General features: G+C 46.3%; 1 protein-coding gene and 1 long non-coding RNA gene across 6 annotated transcripts in view; one reads left to right on the top strand and one right to left on the bottom strand.

Moving 5' to 3' along the window:
* The window catches only part of ATRNL1 (attractin like 1), a 1,104,086-nt gene that overhangs the window by 331,377 nt on the left and 750,065 nt on the right, over nt 1-22,644 (top strand). The gene's annotated exons all lie outside the window — the stretch shown is intronic.
* On the bottom strand, nt 9,345-22,372 carry LOC149860096 (uncharacterized). Its single transcript, XR_016443559.1, has 2 exons — nt 22,145-22,372; nt 9,345-9,591 (listed from the first exon to the last, which is right to left on the bottom strand). It is a non-coding gene; the product is annotated as an uncharacterized LOC149860096 (long non-coding RNA).

Genomic DNA, 22,644 nt, shown 5'->3' with positions numbered 1-22,644 from the left:
GTCAAGATCTTCAAAAGTACTTGATGATTTTGACTGGCACAATTTTTGAGTTCTCATTTTCAGTAGGTTGGCTTTGCAGAAATCTGGTCACTTGAAGAAGTCTCACACTGAGCACGCAAAACCTGAAGTAACCCAGGTAGCAAGTTGCTTTGAATAGTTTGGGCAATAATTTTTTATATTTTTGAGTTCTAATTGTCCAGTAACTTCCCAGCTCCAGAGATTTGCATTGTTTTCTATTCTTGGTGTCTCTCTTTTTATCTGTCTTATGTGTAGCAGTTTTTGTTATTACTTAGAAATGATCTGCAGCTTTCATATCTTACAGGATAAGTACTAGTGTTACATTTAAAGTGACCCAACCAAGGTTAGGTTGATCTAAATGCCCAGTTGTGCAGGCATTTTGTAGGGCTTAATGGTGTGGCCAATCTAAGCTCATCTCAGGAGGTGAACTAACTTTTGAATGATAAAGAGTTAACCAGACCTAGTGAATAAATGCCTGTATGTGCTCACAGCACATCCCCAGAGCTGGGAAAGTCTAGCCACTTGCCCCAGGCCTGGGGCCATGCTGTTCCTAATACCCAACTGTGACAGCTATTTTTAGGGCCCCAACTACCCCTCCTGTTATGGACCCACCAACTCCACTGGACCTGCTAGCCCATCATCCTTAATTTCACTAGTTCCTCCTCATCCCCACCCTGAATTACTTTCATCAGGCTGTCTGCCCTACTCCTGGATGTGGCAAATGCCTCCATGCACTGCTTTGGGTTAAATTCAGGCAGCTTAAAGTAATCTGCCTAAACCTAAACTGAGTGCAACAAATGCTTATTTGTAACCATAGGGTGCATCTATATATCCATTTACTGCAGCCTAGATTTACTGTGCAGTAAAATGCTGCACAGTAAGGGTTTTTGGGTAGATGTCTAAACGTGAGGATTAGGGAGCAGATTTGATCCCAGGTCCCTGCAGCCCAACAATGTACCCCTGCCGCCACCAGGGGGAGCTACAGGCTCCCTCGGGTGCTAGCCCAGGGGTGGCAGAGAGCACCAGGCCAGGACACAGTTCCTGGCCCTGGCTCCCTGATCAGAGACACAGGGCATGGAAAGAGCTGCAGGGGAAGGGCAGGTCCCAGCTCCCTGACTCAATCTGCCAGTGGGGCAGCTAGCAGCTAGCTTGTTGCTAGCTGCCCCATTGGTGGATTAGGGCAGGGAGCTGAGTCCTACCACACCTCTTCAGCTTTTTCCAAGCCCCATGCCTTGATCATCCCAAGTGGGACATGGGGCTGTAACCTGCCCCTGACCTGCACAGTTCCCAGCCAGTCCCAGGCTGCATGGGGAAGTCTGCATGTGTAGCCCTGGAGCTGGCTGGGGACTGCTTGAAACAGGACAGTCCCCAGGCTGCACGTGCTTCCCTGTGGAGCCTGGAGCTGGCTGGGAACTGTCTGAGTCAGGGGCAGGTTCCAGCCAGCTCCAGGTTGGGCGGGGAACTGTACCCATGCAAGGAGCTCTCAGCCCCTGCTCCACAATTGCAACTGAGCTTGTTCCCAGTCCCAGCTCCACGTTTGAAGAGTGGGGGCTGGGAACAAGCTCCCAGCCCCTGCTCCATGATCGTGATTAGGTAGTGGGACCTGGAAGCTCCCTGATGCCGGGCAGAGGGACATTGTCCCCACCTGGGCATGCAGGGTGAGGGCTGAGGAGCTGGTTCCCTGCTCAGCTTCACGAATGCACTTGTGGAGCTGGGCAGAGAACAGACTGCCAGTCCCTGCCAGCAGGGAGTGCTGGCTCCGTGACGCCGCCACTGCTGGGAGACATTTATTTTCCAGCCCAAGCTCCATGGTCATGGGGCTTGGGCTGGGAGACCTTTATCTGAGATTAGGATATCAGTCCCCACTCCCTGATCATGATCTGGGAGCAGGGGCTTGGAGCTTCCTGCTGCTGGGCAGGAGGACATAGCTCCCTGCCCATGGGAGCTGCCTGCTGCCAGGCAGGCTCTGCCACAGGAGCCTGGGCAAGGACTATCTCTTGCCCCCTGGTAGACAGCTGACCGGGAGCAGATTTTGCTACATGAGCACTATGGTGCTGTTACTAATGTTGAGTAAGTTTGATATGTGCATTTGCAGGTAGCAAATTTACTTGGTGTTAGGGAGGTTTACTGCCCAGCAAGCATGTGCATGTGCAGGCACATGTGCTTGCTTCACAGTAAACTATGCTAATGCAAAGTTAAACGTCTTGTGTAGATGCACCCATAGAAAACTAAACAAATCAATTTAGAATTAAAATAGACTCAGTCTCTTGAGTTCTTTACTTCTATTGTGCTGGTACAGTGATTCAGGAGTTGGTTTTCTAAGCATAAGAGGATCAAATCCAGTCTTGGTGTCAGTGATGCCAATGCTTCAATTCAGTGAAGCATAACTTGTCAAGGATCTCATCTATAATGAACAGTTGATGTACTTAGAAAATCCTCATTGCATTGGAAGGTGTTTTCTGCAGAACTTAGTACAATTTGTTCAACAATAACATTTACAGTTTGGGATTCAGCCCAGCTCTGGTGCCTCTGAGCATGAAGCCCAAGCTCCTCCTTCCTGCCCTTTCCCTCTGGTATCCTATTAGCAAAACTCTGATTCTGCTAAGTAGGGAGATTTGATATTGCTCTTTCAGTCCTATCAAGGGACCATTCTGTTCTTTACTTTATTTACGGTTCCATCCTGCATAAATCCAGTTTCGTTTTGTTCTTAGTTACGTAATGCAAATACTTGCATGAGAAATCCAGTGTAGGAACCTAGTCCTTTCCAGGCACCAATTTTAACCCCACTGACTTCACCCAAGATGCTTGTGGTATATAGAGAACAAAGAGAGAGCAGAATCAAGCCCTGTATTTTCAGACACATTTGTTTTAGAAAGGTAGCAAGGCTATTTTGCTCTGAAGCTTGTAAGACTTTGTAAAAGACTTTGTGTATAATTAGCTGCTTTTAAAAAAATGTTTTTAGAATTCATTCTAAAATTAGTGAATACGTAAAGCACAAGAGAAAATAATAGTAATGTTTCCCTTGTGCTAGCTGAAAGTATCACCTCTGTTCCTCTTTAACACAGCATGTTTTGTGCTTATTCAGCAGTTTAGCACAAGAACACAGGGAACATAGGGGTCCTGTAATTGATGACCACTTATTACTTAGATTGGTACAGAAGAGATTCTGCAGCCTGATTTATATTATATCCTTTTATCTCTTTCATGCTCATTTGATCATTTCTCAAGGATTAATGATAATCTTATAATTGTTTTCATTGATGTTGGTGATCAAGTCCTCCTACATGTTATTGTGTAACCTGGGCTGTGACAATGATAAATGAACTGCTGGGCATTTTTCTTTTTGTGGCTTTCACATTCTTATGGTATAAATGTATTATTTGGGGTGAAGGCTACTTTTACAATATCTTTTCTGTTTGTTGTCTTTTTAAAAAACCTGTATAGTAATATTTCAAAAACTGCAGCACCGGCGATCCAGAAATAACGTTTCCTACTGGTACTTGTGAATTCCAGCAAAATACTAGCAAATAACATGCTGAAGAATGTGAATTGAAAGTTTATTATCCAGATAAAATAAGCCCCAAGTATAACAAAAGCAATGGCTAGTATTTTTTTGAAGTGTTGTTTTATGAGCGTTTAATGCTATTGCTATAGCGTGAAGGAGAAAACTGTCCTACCAAAACGGGAGAAAATAAAAGGGGAGCATCAAAAGATGAAACATATTCTTTCCAATTGAACCAAAGGGGAGAGAGAGAGAGTGAGGGAGGGAGGACAAGAATAATGAGCATCGCATAGACATTCTTCCAGTAATCTATCTGTTCTGAGTAGAAATGTCTTGCTACCCATAATGTTTTCAAAATATCAGTAATCATGTAGAAAGTCATTGATAAACAAATTAGTTCTGTGTGCAGATTAAGTGCCGCCATCCTTCTTCTTTGGTGGTTATCCAAGTCTCTTCACTCCTTTGTCTTCTACACTGCAAGGTGTCCTCTGTGGAAATGGGAACTTGGATCTTGACTCCTTTTTTTTCCGTGCATTGTTAACTATCCTGTAGGTTGTAAAAGGGGGAATGCTTGGGCTTTGTGACTATTAGCAGTATGTCTATTAATTTATTCCCTCTGCATGCTTTTGTGCTAGATTGGGAGATATGTGACTTTAATAATATGAGTTCACTGTATTTTGGGTATTAGTGTGCAGAGTTTTATTTCAAATTCCAAGTATTTTGTTGCATAGGAGCACAAAAGTGTATTTGAAACTAGCAATTAATGGTGATATTTTTTTTATAGCTGTGTTACAAATCCATTAATTATAATTGATTTTATTGAAGTGACTGAACATTATTTGGAATCAGCTTGCAATTCTTTCCAAATGAGGGTTTTTTAATAAAAATATGATTCCCAGTTTTGTTCAGTATCCTGTCTTTGACAATGGACCGACAAAATGCATCGGAAGAAAATGCAAAAAACAAACAAAAAAAGGTGGGGTGGGGGGAGACAATTATGGAAAATCTTCCCAAAGGATAAGATTTATTTCTGTCCTCAGGGAGTTTTATGAAAACTTATACTTCAAAATCTGAGGATTTATATCTTTGTTCCCAATTGTAGAACTGTGTATGCTCTCATTAGACACATACAGTTCTAATTTTTATTTTAATCTAACTAAGCTCTTGTCAATAATTATATTTTGTGATGATATATTCTACAGGTTAATCGTGTTATGTGAAAAAAGCCGTGAAGTAGGCATCCTTATGAAAAATGAGGATGTAGTCAGTAAAATTAGTATCATAATCTATGCATATCATAGAATAGATACAGGGATCAACATTTAAGGTTGAATTAAGCTGGATGTTTTAATTTGGCATGACTTAGCTTTTGATTTTACAGCATAAGTAATGATGAGATTGGAATCTAGGGATTTCTCTGTCAAATGTGCGTGTATGCGTATATGTGATATGTACAAGTTCAGTCCTTCACATACATGAGTTCAGGAGCTGCCAGCATTTATAAGCTGCTTCTCCCAGCCAAACCCCACTTTCCCCACTAACTGGGGCATGAGCACAGCTTCAAGACAGTGAGAAACTGGGCTGGGACATCTGGGAGCTGCATCTGCTCTGCCAGAGCTGCTCCCGATTTGCTGGCTGCAGCACAGGCGCACCTGGAAGCTGCCCACCCCCAGCTCAGTTCTCTGCTGGCTGGAAGCTGTGCCCATGCTGCAGCCGGGGGGGAAGGCTGTGCTGGGGGAGAAGTGGCAGCCATGTGGCTGTCATGCAGCTCCTTGCTGCCCAGCCCTGGCATGAGTAGGACCAGAGGAAAAGCCCTCTGGCTTTGTGGGCTGGATCCAGCACGTGGGCTGTATATTGCTGACCCCTTAATTAGGGTGTTAGCTCTTTCCATGACACTAGTAAGTTCACCACTGTTTCCTTAAGTGCTGTAGGATCAAACAAGAGCAGGCATTTTCAGGCCTGCCCTTTTGGCCGCCTTTGTGCTACTGTCAGGGTCGTGGTCAGAATTGCTTGTTTGGCTTTCTGCAGACTTCTCTGTTGCTTTAACAGACATTCACAAAGTGCAGTCATTCAGTGCCCTGCTCACAGGTCACAGTCAGCTCCCAGGTAAACCCCCAGGGTACGTCCAGATGAGCCCGGACGTTTGTTTCCTCAGGGACAAGTAGCAGCAGCACACCTTGTGCCACTGTTAATTGTCCCCAGGATACACCCATGCCATGCGTGCTTTGGCATACAGCAGGTGGCCCCAGGTGGGGCAGAGGGGCTAGGGCCAGCAACTGTGCTGGCACCAGCAGCCTTACCTCTGAGGTCTTGTGGGCCTCCCAGGGTAGCAGCCGTGGCAGGAAGCTTGGCTGGCAGCCACAGTGTGGCTCCAACTGTCCAGGCTCTGGTTTTGGGCAGCACGTGCTGCCATTCCATGTGCCACCCGTTTTTTGGGGGGGGTTTGACTCTGGGATCTCCCAGGATCAACCCCTCCCCCTTCCCTCCTCCCCACTGCTACACAGCAGCACAGGGAATGCCTGCACATGTGTTGTGTGGCACTGCAGACAGGTCTGTGGTGCCACATACCGCATGTCCACGTTCGTTGGGACACGTCCCTGCTGGCCTTCCATGTTGCCTTGTCGCTGGTATAGTGGCTTCTAATGTCTCTTCATAAAGGAGCTCAGTTTGTTCTTCTGCTTAGCCTGAAGGAAGGGTGGTTAGCATACTCCTTAGCTTTCATAAGATCTGAGATTGCCTATAGATCAGAGACATATGACATTAATACCTTCCAGCATAAAAGCATGTTGTGTAATTAGCTATTCATCACCCTCAGTTTTAAATATGCTTTGATCAGTGGTTTGCCAAATAGGACTCAAGAAGTGCGTTGTTATTGTGATGCACTTTGTTTCCTTCATGAATTTACCCAGAGATGTTTCAGGAATTTGTCCTCCAGCTGCTGAAAAAACAGCTTTTGTAGCTTCAGGCAACATGTTTGCCAACTAGTTGAATAAAGACTCTTGAGGAAACTCTTTTACAATGTGATTTCTGCCTGATCACAGTTGTCTTTGCATTTATTTTATTCATTTTTAAAGTGATAATTTTACCTCCCGTTGCATCACAATGTGGGATATGATACTTACGTAAGGATGACAACTAATTCTAATATGACTATAATAGACATCAGTGGTATTTTGTGCATCCAGTAGTGATGTGGAGGGAGAAATGGTTCACTGACTTGATTGCATTTTATTTGTTAAATTTGTTATACTTGCAGCTTATTTTATGAGGGATCAAAAAGCTATATTGACTGTCAAAAAAAATTTGGTTGCAGGACAATGGGACAGTTATTAATTGGTTTAAATTGTTCTGCTGATGATACTGTGGTATAAATCTGTGCTTACTGTTGTTATAATTTAGATCAAAAATATGTTTTCTAGAGGATGAAAATGTTCATCTTTAGAACACAAGGCATTTTGACCAAGATTTTCAAAAGAGTCTAGGCATTTGCCACAGTTTCCACTCACCTACGTTTAGGAACAATGAAGTGGCCTAACTTGCAAAAAAAAAAAAAAAAGTGCTGAAGATTCATCCTCTGAAAATCAGGCTCAGGTTGTATATCTAAAAATAGAGGTATTCAGAATCACTACTCACACTTATAAATTTTGGTCTTTCCTTTAAAAAAAACCAAAACAATCCTTTTTCCGTAACATAGTCTTTGTGGATATATTTTATCCCATATCCAAATTACAGGTGACACCTCCTGCCACATCCAAAAGTTTATTTCTTTCAGTCTGTTTAAGTGTAAAGTATGTTTTAATGGACTGAGCCTCTTCACAAATGTCACAGCTAAGACTTATTTAAACTAAAAGTTTTTTTTAAACATGATGAACTTGTATGTTAATAGAACATTTTCGTTTACATGCTTGTATGCATGATTTCTTTTAAAAGAAAGAAAGTTTTTTTCCTTGTATGTATTTGCCTCGGATACAGATTTTATGGTCCAATCCTGTAGCACAAGACAGTTAGCTCTCAAAACTCCCGTTATGCTGAGTACATTGGAAATCAGGTTTCAGATTAAATCTTTGTTTTAATAAGGCCGCGATAGGCATTGATTAAAATTTAGTTTTAATTTTAACCAGCGGGTCAGCTGGTGGGGGAGGGAAGGGGCGGAAGCCCAGGGGGCACATGCAGCAGGGCTCAGGGTCCAAAGCCCAGCCCAGAGTGGCAGCTGCCTCCACCACACACAGATTGGGGGGGGACACGGGCCCCCGCTCGTACACAGGGCAGCACCAACAGCTGCAGCAGATCTGAGGTAGGGAGTGGGGCTGGGATAGGGGTAGGGGCAGGCCCTGAATAACCAGGGTGGGGGACGGAGCTGCAAGCGGCTCATCTTGGCAGGGGGGCGTGGGAAGGGGAGGCCTGCAGCCTAAGAGGGCACAGCAGGGTATGTGCTCCCAGATCTGCACACAGAGCAGGCCGGGGTGTTCTGGGACGGGGCAGTGCTGTTTCTAACTATGCTGCACTCGGGCTGGGTGCTGGCAGTGGTAGCGCTGGGTGTGGGCCCACAGGGCGGGGGCATAGCCCCACCAACCCCTGCTCCCAGCATTGCTGCTGAGTTCAATGCAGCCCAGGCCCGGTGGGAACAGCATAGCACAGCATTCTCCTACCCCTGCCCCTTCCCCTCCCCCCAGCTTCTGGGGGCTGGTGGGCACAGGGGATGGAGCGCTGCAGCTGCAGCCTGGAAGTCTGCAGTGGGCTGTTCCGTCTGGGCCTGGCCCACGCTGCACCTGGGATGGATGGCAGCGGTGCTGGGAGTGGTGGGGCCCTGTGGCCCCACTCCCAGCGTCACTGCCACAGCCTCTCAGCCTAAACTCAGCCTGGCTGGGAACAGCCCAGCGCTGCCCCCGCCCAAGCCCCAACCCACAGCCTGCCCTACCCCACTGTGCCCTCCCGGGCTGTGTCCCCTCCCTGCACCGCCAAGATGAGCCTCTTGTGGCTCCATCCCCTCCTTTGCCCCAGCTGTGCAGAGCTTGTCCCTCCATCACTGCCGTTGTGGGGGGTGCAGATTGAGGCCCCAGTGGTAAGGGAGGGCTAGGGCTAGGGCTGGTGCTGTGATCTTCCCCACCCTGCCCCACCATGGCACTTTCCCCTCCCCCTCCCCACAGACCTACCTGCTTGGGTGGTGGGTGGGGGGGTGGGAATAGATCTTCAGTTCCTTTTTAATTCTAAAAGTTATCTCTAACCTAAAAAGGTTGGAGATCACGTTTTACAATGTACTCCTTGAGCAATGTGCTTATTTAGCATTTTCCAATAGATTTGGTAATATGTGTATATCTTCTGTTTTCAACTACTCGCTTTCTAATGTGGATAGGAAGTGGGGAGGGGCATGGACACATGACTGCATCACTGCACCCCCCCTGGATCCACCCCTGTTGACATTCAAGCAATTCCAGTAGGCTTAGCAGATGACACGCATAAAGTTGGACACCGGATTTTGAACATAGCGGAATTCACACCTACGTTTGGTTTATATTATGGACTTCAGAGGAGTACTGTGTGTGCACAACCCCACATTCAGCCTTGACAGCATCATCCGGTGCCTTACTGGGAACCCATTAAAATCCCTTCTGAGGTTCAGGGGTTTACATTAAGGTGAGTGTGTTGTGGGGGGGAGGCAGGCTGGGGCTGAAGGAAGGTGTGTGGTGTTGGTAGCAGTGGAATAAAGCCCAAAGAATGCAGTCAATATTGGGGATCCCTCGAACTGCATCCTGCACCAGTGCATATGTAAACACCATCTCTATCACGAAGTGCTTTGACTCGAATTTGAAAGAAGACACAGGCATTGGAAGCAAATGAAAGAAAAGTGATGAGGGAGGATGAGAACAATAAAAATACAATACATGCTACAGGCATTCCATAACATGATGTTTCCAAATAAATACAGCAGTTAAATTAACTGTCCTGCAGAGCTGTGTCTAGCTCTTGGATTGGCTGTTTTCTTTTCAATGTCAGACCAAAAGTGGATCTTCCAAAGGGGACAGTGCAGAAGCCTTATAAATGAAGACAGGGTTTTTCGGAGTCTTTCTGATCTGTGGAATGTATGCCAGAATTAGCGCAGGAAGTTATGGTACAGAACATTACAATTCAAACTGTTTTGAGATCTTATGTTGTTTGCTTCCTGAGCAGTACTATAAATAGTTTAAGAAATCAATGCCTTTTAAAAGTAGGACTGCGCTCGATGTATATTAAAGCAACAGCTCTGGTATAGGACGTGGAGTGGATTGTGACCATCCATCTTTTATGTGTACATAAAGAATAAAATGCAAAATGACATCTTTGTAGCTTTGTGCAGAGATACTTGGCCATATGAGAGAAGTGAGGGCACTGTGTATAGAAAACTCTTTCACAAGGTTTGCATTAATACATCCCTTATTGAGAGCAAGTTGTAAAGGTGTAGCAGTATCAGTAGTTTTAACTGAATGTACAGATGAATAGACCCTTCTAGAGTAAATAGTCAACCGTGGACTGTTTCATAATATAGTCTACAGAATCAATAATGTTAAATCTTATACATCTTAGTAATTCTTCCTAGTATGAAGTCAAAGGATTACTTCAACGAGCAATCACTGCAATACCAAGCTTTACAATATACTATGATGTCTTTCAGTAATCCCGGATATGTTAGAAAGTTAATGATTCTGTTGTATGACAGGACTACTGCCTTGCATATTCCAAACATTAACGAGGTAGTATAAACCAATATATAATAGTACTGGCATATCTTTTATTTATTGTTTATCAGAAATCTGTACTGAAGATGCGCCTGCAGTGTGTTGTAGAAAAAAATTACTCATGCAGCCTCTGGTTTAATAATCTCTAAAGTAAATACTGAAAATTAAGTTAAAATAACATTTGTAGTGTGCTCCTTTTGAGAGCAAATTCCCTCTTGCAGTTATATTTTGGGGGAGGGAGGATAAGCAATAAATGTATTTTAAATTCAATTGTCTAAAATGCGTACTTCACAAAAATGGTGGTTATTCTGTTGTTGTCAGCATTGGCAACTGCATTTATATGCTGAGCTAGCGGCTCAGAAACAGTCACACCGTGGACTTATTATTTAATACATTTTATGGAGTTGTAATTTTACAGCATGAATTTACTCTACTAGATGATATTTATTCAGATAATCTTTCTGTGATCTATATATTGTACACAGAAATGTGATTTGAGGTATTTGCTTTCATGCCACTTACAAATTGAATAGAAATTTTTAAGGCCACTTATTTTTATTTTTTGTTTAAAGATATATTTAATTGCAGCCAAAACAAAAATATTTAACAATAGAAAATTGCCAAAAGCATTTACTGTATTTGAATCAGGCTTTTTATTGTACCGATCCTACTGAAATCTGTCTCGAATTCTTCTGTTTAATGATTGGTAAAAGTGTATGTACTGTAGTTAAATATTTATGATAACTATTTAAGCTAACAAGCATATGCATAATGTAAATTTAGGTTTGACATAAGGAGTGTAATTTTCATTCACTGTCAGGGAAAGCCTACAAAGGATGGAGGACAGGATTCACCTCCAAGGAGGATTACTCCGCGCTGGTCTGGTCCTGCAGGGACCAAACCAGGAAAGCCAAGGCTGCAACTGAACTCCAACTAGCTTCAGGCATCAAGGACAACAAAAAGTCCTTTTTCAGATATGTGGGGAGCCGGAGGAAAAGCAAGGGCAATGTTGGACCCCTGCTAAACCAGATGGGGCAACTGACAACTGATGCCCAGGAAAAAGTCAACCTATTAAATAGGTACTTTGTGTCAGTCTTTCATCAGTCCCATGGGACGCCCATGCCTGCTATGGGACAGGGAGATCCGGGTGTTGGGGATCCCCTACCCTCCATCAATGCTGACCTCGTGAAGGAACACCTTGAGAAGCTGGATACCTTCAAGTCAGCCGGCCCTGACAATCTGCACCCCAGGGTGCTCAAGGAGCTGGCGAGCGTCATAGCCCAGCCCCTGGCACGGATCTTTGAAAACTCCGGGCACTCTGGTGTAGTGCCCGAAGACTGGAAGAAGGCCAATGTGGTGCCGATCTTCAAGAAAGGGAGGAGAGTGGATCCGGCTAACTACAGGCCCATTAGCCTGACTTCTACCCTGGGGAAGATCTTAGAAAAGTTTATTAAGGAGGCCATCCTTGAGGGACTGGCCCAGGCTAACATCCTAAGGGATAGCCAGCACGGGTTTGTTGCGGGTAGGTCTTGTTTGACCAATCTCATTTCCTTCTATGACCAGGTGACCTATCACCTGGACAAGGGAGAAGAGATTGATGTCATATATCTTGACTTCAAAAAAGCTTTTGATCTGGTATCCCATGATCACCTCTTGGCCAAACTGGCCAGTTGTGGCCTTGGCTCCACCACGATCCGCTGGCTGGGAAATTGGCTCTGTGGTCGGACCCAGAGGGTTGTGATTGATGGCAGTCACTCATCGTGGTGCCCTGTGACCAGTGGGGTCCCTCAAGGCTCTGTCCTGGGACCCATCCTGTTCAACATCTTCATTAATGATGTGGACATTGGAGTCAGGAGTGGACTGGCCAAGTTCGCCGATGACACCAAACTTTGGGGCAAAGCATCCACGCCAGAAGATAGGCGGGTGATCCAGGCTGACCTGGACAAGCTCAGCAAATGGGCAGACGAGAACCTGATGGTGTTTAACACCGAAAAATGCAAGGTTCTCCACCTTGGGAGGAAAAACCTGCAGCACCCTTATAGGCTCGGCAGTGCTACGTTGGTTAGCACTACAGAAGAAAGAGACTTGGGGGTCATCATTAACCACAAGATGAACATGAGCCTCCACTGCGATGCTGCGGCTAGTAAAGCGACCAAAATGCTGGCGTGCATCCATAGATGCTTCTCGAGCAAATCCCGGGACGTCATTCTCCCCTTGTACTCGGCCTTGGTGAGGCCGCAGCTGGAGTACTGCGTCCAGTTTTGGGCTCCACAATTCAAAAAGGATGTGGAGAAGCTTGAGAGAGTCCAGAGGAGAGCCACGCGCATGATCAGAGGTCAGGAAAACAGATCTTACGATGACAGGCTGAGAGCCATGGGACTCTTTAGCCTGGAAAAGCGCAGGCTCAGGGGTGATCTGATGGCCACCTATAAGTTTATCAGGGGTGACCACCAGGATCTGGGGGAACATCTGTTCATCAGAGCGCCCCAAGGGATGACGAGGTCGAACGGTCACAAACTCCTGCAAGACCGTTTCAGGCTGGACATAAGGCAGAATTTCTTTACTGTCCGAGCCCCCAAGGTCTGGAACAGTCTGCCAGCGGAGGTGGTTCAAGCACCTACATTGAACACCTTCAAGAGTAAATTGAATGCTTATCTTGCTGGGATCCTATGACCCCAGCTGACTTCCTGCCCTTTGGGCGGGGGGCTGGACTCGATGATCTCCCGAGGTCCCTTCCAGCCCTAATGTCTATGAAATCTATGAAATAATATGCACGACTTTCACTGCATGCTTGTCTGCAAGAAAATTATTGGAGTTTTTCAGGTTAGCTGTAGTACTTCAAAGTTTAGTAATGGAGGAAATAAGAATCCATTAGACCAGGGGTGGGCAATTGTTTCAGGCAGAGGGCCACTTACTGAGTTTTGGCAAGCTGTCAGGGCTGCATGGGTAGCCCTACTCCTTGACAGGTGCCCCGCCCCTGGTCACCATCTGGGGACCAGAAGTCCCATCCCCTAACCCCCAACCTTTGCCACCAGAAACCCCTCCCTTTGTCCCCGGAAATACTCCTTTCAGGAAGGGGGTTGCCATCTCAGAACTAGAAAAACACCAAATTATATTCTAAAAATCAAACATCTACAACGTTCGTTAATTTGATTTTAAAAAATATTTTGTACTGATTTTCATGTGTTTGTGTAGTGTACATAGAGGCGATTGCACAATAACTTTAAAATGAAGTCTTACTCTTGTATACTTGGGGATGTGGGGGTGTAGGGGTGGGTAGAGGTTTGTGGGTGTGTATATATGTGGGGGAGGGTGCAAACCTGCAAGCCCAGGGTCCCAGCTGGTGTTAAATGGCTATGCAGCACTCCCAGCAGCCAATCAGGATGATCACTGCTCCTAAACTGGGGCAGAGTTAATTGGCTGAAGCTAGTGCAGGTGTGGCTGCTGAGGTGCTTGGCCCAGGCTAATCTGTCTGCTCAGAGTCCCTGAAAATCTTGGCCGGTCAAAATGTGCAAGCATGGTTCAGTTCCCTTATTGATGTACACAGATCCGCTCGTTCTGCCTAGCTGATGTAACTGCTGTTCGGTTCTCTCTCCACGTCATCCGAGGCTAGCAAGCAGCTCGTGCAGACATGGAGTTCCCTCTGGAGCAACCAGCCAATGTTGGAAGTTTGCAACACCTCCCAGATGTGCTCAGCCCCTGGCAGGATCAAACCTTTTGAACCTCTTTCTTTGGAACTTCCAATCAGGGAAAGGTGCCACGTGAGCATGTTAGCTCTCTTCAGCTGAAAAACTAGGAAGACCTGACTTTTTATGAAAGGCTTCGGCCCATCTAAATGCCTCATTGTGTTAGACGTTCAGAGGGTTTAATTCGGCCAAAAAATGGCATGCTCAATTTCTCAGTCTTCAAAACTTACACTGGAAAAGGGTTTACCTCATTTCACAAATGCTTGTACATGTTCACAGCACATCCTCTGGGCTGGGAAAGCCCAGATACTTGCCCCAGTCCTGGGGCTGTGCTGTGCACTCCTCGACCCCAACTCCAACCCAGATGGGGCGATTTTTAGCCCCCTTCCCTCCGTCCACCAGGCAGTCTCCCTTCTCTCTGTACTGACCTCGTCCCCTGATCCCACCAACCTCTCCCCTGACCCTGAGTTTTTCACATTGGGCTCCCTGCACTGCTCCCCCAGCAGCGGCAAACTGCTGTATATACCATTCACAGTCTAGGTTTAGACTGTTTAAAGTAAGCTGCCTAAATCTAGATGGGGCATGGCAAACACCTGCTTGCCATCTTAAGAGAAAAGCTGTTCCAGACCAAATACAGTCCATTGTAAAGCTAGCTCTTGTTAGCTTCAAATAAACCAGATCCTTTCAATTGCTCCTATACCAGGTTCCCTTTCCATGACAGCGACGTCCCGCACTCTTCTTACCTAATGTTCTTTGACATGATAATAGACAACCAAGGGCTTTCTCCCTCTGTTACTCCATCAGGTTGAGCCTTATTGGTATTTCCATTTTTGTGGTGGTACACTTTCAGGTAAGAAATGTAAAGAAAGATATTTGGAGGACTAATACTTTTAACAACAAAGTGAAATAAAAAGCAAGAGCTGTGCTCCTGTCTCTTAAATTCTACATGTCTTTATCCAGTCAGCATTAATTCTGGGGACGGAAGCAAGTGATTAACCTCAGCAGGGGCAATATTGTCCCTGCATTCAGAGATTAAAGGGGTGGAGTCAACAAAGGCTTTATATATAGTGTCGATTGCTAATGCGAGAGGGAGAATTATAGTTATAGCTTGCTTGTTGGACCACCACTAACTAGCTGTTTTGGAAGGGACACATGAGAACAAATATATTATCCTCACACTGGATAAATCTGTAATGTATTTTCTTCTAGACCAGAGTGTTCTGTCATTTCAGACCACTATAAATGATAAAAGTCCTATGCACTACAAAAGTAAGCTTCTCCCTCCAGTCCAACATCCTGCAACATTTCTTTCATCTTGCCATTTTCAGCCAAGAGATTTTTTTTTTATATTATGCTTTTCACAGCTTTTATTTATAGCATGTACATAGAAATCCAGGGTTCTCACATAGATACTTAAGAGTTGAGGACTTCATGCATTTCTGAGAAAAATGACAATTTTAATGGTGTGCCCAAATCCTTTTTCTCCTTTTCCAGATTTACTATGTCAGGTGTTTTCTTTCCTCTCTCCAAGGAAGCCACAGTGGAGGAATCTTGCATTGTAGTGGATCAGTGATGACTATTAATTTAATAAAAGAATACTGACTTTTAGGTTTATCAAAGCATCTGGAGATTTCTCTCCTGACTATCTGCAGATACAGATTATTAACCTTGGTGACTGTGTCTTTCGTGTATCCATACCTCAATCCTAAAATGATCGGGACTCAGCCTTAACTGTTAATGCAGAAGGCATTTTAGACAATTTTTGTGCACCTATAATTGACACTTCTATCTTCCAGTAGCATGATGTGGGTGAATAATTTTTCAGTTCATAGTTTTGTTTCTAAGGGGCAGAGGCTTTATGTATGAACAAACTGTTCTTATTTGGTATCAAGCTTCTTTAAAATATGCACACTTAAAACCATGAATAATGTCACTCACTGGGAAAGTTCATTTATAGGATGTTGACACATTTGGCTAGAAATCTGTAATATGAAATACATTCACCCAGAATTGCATGCTACACTCTTACAGTCATAATTTATTTGAATGTTTATATTTACTGTTTGTATAATAGAGCTCAAGGTCAAAAATGTGTCACAGAGAAAATTGTGAATATTGCATTCCCTGCCAGAAAAACATTTTCAAACTAATTTTAGCAATTGTCTCCTTAAGAAAATATTTAAGCATGGGCACTAAGATTTTCAGTGTTTTTTGCTTTTTAAAATATGTTTTGGGAGGCTTTAGGCCATTTCTTCTTCCTGTTGCCTAAAAATAGGATTCTGAAATCCACTCCAAGAAGCTGACATTTATTTTGTGCTTTAAACTTAGCCATATAATTTAGAATCTTTCAGTGCCATGTGGTTTATGAAATAGGAAGTGGCAGACATATTTTTACCTGCTGGGCATAAGGGGGAGATGATAGACTATCAACTCCTACAGTATCCCAGAAGTGTGATTATCTCATTGGAAAAACCTCCTCTGGAATTAGCTTACTGCTGTTATACAAAATCTGTGTTGTGTGGGATGAACATTTTTAGTGCTGGAAGAAAAATTCTGGCTGCATCAGGTGACTCAGTTGGTTCCCAAAGATTCATTTGCTCCTTTAGGATGCTGAACTCAAGTGCATGTTAAATTGGTGGGGGCGGGGGGAAGAGAATGGGTATGTCATTTTTGTTTGAAGTAAACCTACCTAGTAACAGTAACAGGCCCTCTAGAAATTGAGTATACACTAGTTGTAAGATTTTCAGTAACTGTTTGCATTACATGTAGGGAATGGCATGAGGGAAGACTTGTACTAACTGGAACTCCTGAAAGCCTTGTACTTAAAGTAATGATGATGATATGTAGCTGCAGATAAGCAGGAGAGAAATCTCCAGATGTCTCCTACACGTGTGTGAGACCCGGTGCCTGGCACTTGAATTAGCGAGCTGCACTAATTAAAATCACCTGTGCATCATGTGTATTGGTGTTGCTGCATGTCCCCCCAAAAATGGTGGTGGGATGCTTTGAACTAAAGCTCATCAGACATGTTTTATTTCAAAGCGCCCTGCCACCATTTTGTCAGTGCGGAGATGCGCAGTGATGCTGATGCATGTGACAAGCAAGGCTGCTGGAGCACGTCCGTTTTTGTGCTCCAGTGGTCTTGATTAATCGAGTCTGCTCCCCGCATGCATATAGGAGCCCAAAGACTATTGTTGATGTCCTCAGGGGAATCCACTTGGACTTGATAGCTTTTAAAAAAAGTGTGCACTAAGGCAAAACTGAAGTCTCTATGTCCAATCATTTTATCAGCACTAATAGTACAGAGATATTTCTGTTTTCATGGAAAGGCTGCAAGAAGTTTGGTTCCTTGTTCTCTGTTAGCTATCTAATGTCATTAAGAACAGCATTTTCAACTGTTTTCCTTCCCTATGTTGCTTTTGCGCCACCAGCCAGCAGATTTGCTGCGTGTCTGTTTCTTCTTCTAATGTTAACCTTCCTGTGTCTGCTTCCTCTCTTCCCCCAAATCAGCTTCATTCATACCAGTAACTGGAAGTAGCATTTTCTAAATCTGTATCAGAACTCATTGCTGCCAATATGGCATTGAGGCTCTGCCTCAGAATAAGATTTACCTGTCTGTTTCATATGTGGTGAGCTAATTTTGAGGGAATAAATTGCCCCAGAGAATCAAAAGTGATAATGGGTGCCGGGGGGGGAGACAGCTTTAATTAGAGTGGCTCCGAAGGGGAGAAGGGGCTGCTGGCGTGGGGCAGCTATGAGGAGCTGCAGCAACTGGGAGCCTGCACTGATGTTGCTGCTCAGGAGGAGTGCAGGGTCTCACAGCAGCTCCTGGCTCTCATCCCTGGCCCAGGCACTCTTGGCACTGCGCCCCAACCCATGCTAGCCCTGGCACAGGTGCCTGGCTCCCCTGGCCAGCTTGTGCCCCCCCGCCCTCCCCTCACCAGTGGTAGGGCCCATCTGGGAGCATCTTGCCTGGCTGCTGATGAGCAGGAACCCCAGCAGGCCCCATCGGCCTGCTGCAGCCGTCAAGGGGCACAACTCCTGCCTCCCCCCTGCCCAGTACTGGGCCTACCTGCAGCAGCTGCCCCTGAGGTAGAGTACCTACCCTCCTCCTCACAGCACCTGGGGCCCTGGCCATGTCAGCGTGACCCCCACACTTGGAGTGGTCACACGCAGGGCCGAGACCAGGCGCAGGGTCAAGGGGCTGCCAACCCCTAATTCCCTCCTCCCTGTGCCTCCTCCATTGCTGTTTCCCCAGCCCCTAAGGACCCTCTCTCTTCCCCCTGGTGCTCATGTGAAAAGTTTCTGTGTTTTCCTGGTGTTGAATGGGTTTGTGCAAGGAGGTGGGGGGGGGTGGAGGGTTGCGTGTGAGGTACTGGTGAATGTTGCGTTGCTGGTGTTGGGGGAGTTTTGGGCGAGGGAAGGAGAATAAAGTTGCTTTTGTTTTTGTTTTGAGTACAGCTACACTGCCTATGTTGTTGCAGTCCTGGCAGTGAGCAGAGATGGAGCTCCCTGGGTGGGCGACCTGGTGCAGGTGGCGAGAAGGCCAGTGCCCTACTTGGGGGGGAGGGGGGGTTTGCACATGAACATGTGCCCCCGGCAGCTGGGGGCAGGGAGTGCTGGTAGCGGTGGGAGTGGAGTGGCAGTAAGCGGGGAGCTCCCACAGATGCTGCCGGTGACCACCCGCAGGTGGGTGGTGATGGGTTTGCACACTCAGGCTCTGGCATGCCATGTTGGAGAGGATGGTCCTTGCCTGCGACACTGTTCCTGCCTGGCTGGCTCTGCTGTAGCTGTTGCTGAATGCACCATAGTACATGGCAAGCTTCCTTCATCCACTGGGGTTGAAAGACCTTGCAGTCTTGCACTGCTTCCTCCAGGCAGGTGGCAAAGGCTCTGCCAGTGCCCCTTCATCTGGCCAAACACCTGCTTGACAGTGCATCGGTAGCAGACAAGGGCCTCCTTGTAGTGTTGCTGGTGAGCATCCAGGGGCCCCAGGAAGGGGCGCATCATCCAGGAGAAGAGGGGGGGTATGCAGCATCCACCATGATTACTGGTGGGATGTGGACATCCCCGATGATCAGGTCCTGGATTCCTGGGGTGAAGGTCTGTGCCTCCATCGGTCCTGGGAGAGGGGAGTGGTGCTGCTGTACAGCCACAGCGCATGGGCCCAGAGTTTCAGGCAGGTCTGCTGCAGTGCCTATACCATAGCCCAAGCGGTTGTGTGGTCCCCATCCAGGTCTGGCAGGCCCGCAGCCATGAGACTGCAGGTCTGAGGAGCCAGAAGCTGTTGCAGGTGGCAGAAGGTCTCAGCTGGGCCTGAGGAGCTCCTGAGGGCAAGTAGCCCTAAGCTGCTCACCAGAACACCTTTTTATACTGGTGGGGCTCTGGCTGAAGAGCTAGGAGGAGCTGGGAAAGGGCATTTTGCCCAACACAGCACAATTTGTCCAACATGGCACAATTTGTCCTGCAGCAAAATGTATGTTCAGGCACACGCACTGATGCACAGATCCCCAGCACAAATTTGTGCCACTGCTATGTGCGCTGGAAGCGCACATGCCTATGTGTGTGGACATGCCCGAGGTCACTACTTATAACAGTGTTACCTGCTGAGATTCTGTAACTGCTGTATTCAATAATTGCTTACTATACAATTGAGCATTTAAGCTTTGAGTTGCAGTAAATTAGTCTGTAAACATACTTTATATTAAATGCTCATTATTTCTTTTGCATTTGTCAAAAGTAGACAAGTGGAAAAAAATAAACAGAGCTGATCAAAGATAATGAAGGATAATCATTGTTTCTAGTGAAATATACTATAATAGTATGCCACGGTTGCTGTTTGATTTGCATGTTAACACTTAAGGGCATTTATTTCAGCAGCATCAGAAAGTGGTATTAATGTGTTTTAGCATTTGAATTATTCACTGTGTACACATGTACAGTTCTAGCAGCAATTCAGTTTTATAACTTTTTTGTTTTTCTGTAACTAGCAGAGATATATTCATAAATCTGAAATTAAGTAAATCTTCAGTTTTGAAATATTAAACAATTTTTTTTTCCATAAAGAGGTTTTTAATAATGCCAAATTGATTAGTGCATGATGCCCTGTATTTCAACTGATTTTGAGTTATTACCTGGGGAACAGTTGAATCACGAAGAACTTGAGCAGAGAAAATATTAATTGCTGCTTATTTTGTACATCAAAAAATCAGCTCTTGGGCTCACCAGAGTCAACACTGGCACTTTGGGCTGGGTCCAGAAAACAATTTCTAGTAATCTCCTTCTGTGATTTTAACACTATATAGAGTAGCTTTTGTGCTTTGGACAAAATCTTTGAGATTCCTCTCTATTTTTCTCCAAATCTTCTGTTCATTGCCAGCCCTCCTCTACTTCAAAAGAAATGCCATCTAGCAGCTTGTGCTGGGGTCACTTCATAGTTGTTGTGGTTGGTATGTGCGCACAGTCGGATTTATGTATGATATTTATAAGTCTGATGGCTTGCATTGTGTATTGTCAGCCCCAGTTTGAGTCTGTGACCTTCAGCACTGTGTTAATAAGACCTCTAGCCCTTGATTTAAAGGAGGAAAAACTCTAGGAGGATGCAGTATATAGTCAGTCAGGAGGTTATTTGCTTCCCCAGAGACAGCTTCTTAGCAGGGTTTTAATCTGGCAACTTCCACCACTACAGCTTAGAGCTACTTTGCTCTAAAGTAGGGCTGTCCATCTATTGACCTGAAGGCTGCATGTAGCCTCCAAGCGCTTAGCATGCAGCCAGTGAGCTCCTAGCATGACTACCGCTGCCTGCCCTTCCCCCCCACCGCACTGTTGCGTCTCCTCTGGCAGCCCGGTTCTTTGGGCACCATCACCCTCCTCCAGCTTCTGCTTCCTGTCCCCTCTCCTGAGGGGACAGCAGTGCAGTGGGATGGGCTGGGGGTGACCAAGATGTGTGTGCAGCAGGGACCCAGGATGCCCATGTTGCGCATATGGTATGGGAGAGCTGGACTGCTTGTGCTCTGTGAGAGAAAGGTAGGATGCTGCAACTATAGGCCAATCAGCCTAACTTCTATCCCAGGGAAAATCCTAGAAAAACTCATCAAGGAGCCTATGTGCTATACACTCATAGAGCATGCTTTGTTGGGGACAGGTCTCGTCTTGCCAATCTCATCTCCTTCTATGACCAGGTATCTTGCCACCTGGACATGGGAAAGGAGGTTGACATTATATACTTAGACTTCCAAAAGCACCCTGTTCACATTTGCTGATGATACTAAGATGTGGGGGGATGTGGGCATGCTAGAAGGAAGGAACAGGCTGCAATCAGACGTAGACAGGTTACAGGGGTGGGCAGATGAGAATAGGATGGGATTCAACACTGACAAGAGCAAGGTGCTGCACCTGGGGAGGAAGAACCAGCAGCATACCTACAGGCTGGGGAACTCCCTTCTTGTCAGCACAGAGACAGAAAAGGATCTTGGAGTCATCATTGATGCCAAGATGAACATGGGCCGGCAGTGTGGGGACACAGTCAGGAAGGCCAACCGCACCTTGTCCTGCATCCACAGATGCATCTCGAGCAGGTCCAAGGAGGTGATCCTCCCCCTCTGTGCAACACCAGTCAGGCTGCAGCTGGAGTACTGCGTCCAGTTCTGGGCACCGCACTTCAGGAAGGATGTGGACAACATGGAGAGGGTCCAGAGGAGGGCCACTCGCATGATCAGGGGGCAGCAGGGCAGGCCCTATGAGGGGAGGCCTGGGGATCCCCTGCTTCCTGGCATAGTCCCAGGACCTGCACGTGGCAGCAGGGAGCGAGGAATACAACCAGCTTCACCACATGTGACTTCCCCCTGGTGGCACGCAAGTACCAGGAGATGTATGTGCATTGCAGGGAGCTCTGTGCAATAGAGGCAGGGCAGCCTGACTGCACTTCTTGCTGGAGCCAGTGCCACTGGACAGCAGTGCCTCCGCAGGCCACGAGTGCCCTGAAGGACCACTGCCTCCTGTTGGTGCCAGCGGCGGGGAGGGGGGGAAGGGGAGGCTGTGTGCCATGCGGGGGAGTGTGTGTGGGGGTTCCCACCCACCCTCACACCCACACCCTGTGAACCCAAACTCCACATCCTCCTGCACCCCCCTGGGTGCAGGTTCCATGCTCCTGCCAGCCCCAGCCCCAGCCCCATACTTCCCCTTCCTTGCCCAGCTTCTTTCTCCCTTCCCTTGTGTTTCCCTACCTGTTGCCCTGAGCGAGTGCTGCAGCAGGCAGATGAGGAGGAACTGCTGGACTCCTTGGAAGCTGAGATGGTCCCCTGGTGGCTGCAGTAGTGGCAGCAACAGTCCCATCCAGAAGCTGCATGATGCCTGGGCCTGGCCCTTCTGCGCAGGAGGGTGGGAGGGAGGCGTGCAGGCTGGACGGGGTACAATTGATTGGTGGGTGCCTGAGGGCCAGATGAAATTGCTGGCAGGCCAAATCTGGCCTGCAGGCAGTGTTTTGCCTGCTTCTGGTCTGTTAACTAGTAACAAGTGAAGAAAACATTGACAAAGATCTCTCTGAAATGTTAAATGTGCTGTATCCCAAATACATGGATGTCTCTGTTTTCTGAATTGTATATTATGTCATGCGTGCCTTATGCGCTGTAGTTTTGGATTCAGCCTTGCTAAATAACTACTGTTTCTTTGTGTGCCAGTATAAGGAGTGGGACACCATATGGCTTTTGGGTCTGTATTCTAGGAC

Source organism: Crocodylus siamensis, chromosome 7 (genome assembly GCF_052110815.1).
Source record: "Crocodylus siamensis isolate JL-2025a chromosome 7, ASM5211081v1, whole genome shotgun sequence".
Lineage (NCBI taxonomy): Eukaryota > Metazoa > Chordata > Crocodylia > Crocodylidae > Crocodylus > Crocodylus siamensis.
Note: the sequence above shows the minus strand (reverse complement) of the source record. Positions and strands in the feature narration are given on the sequence as shown.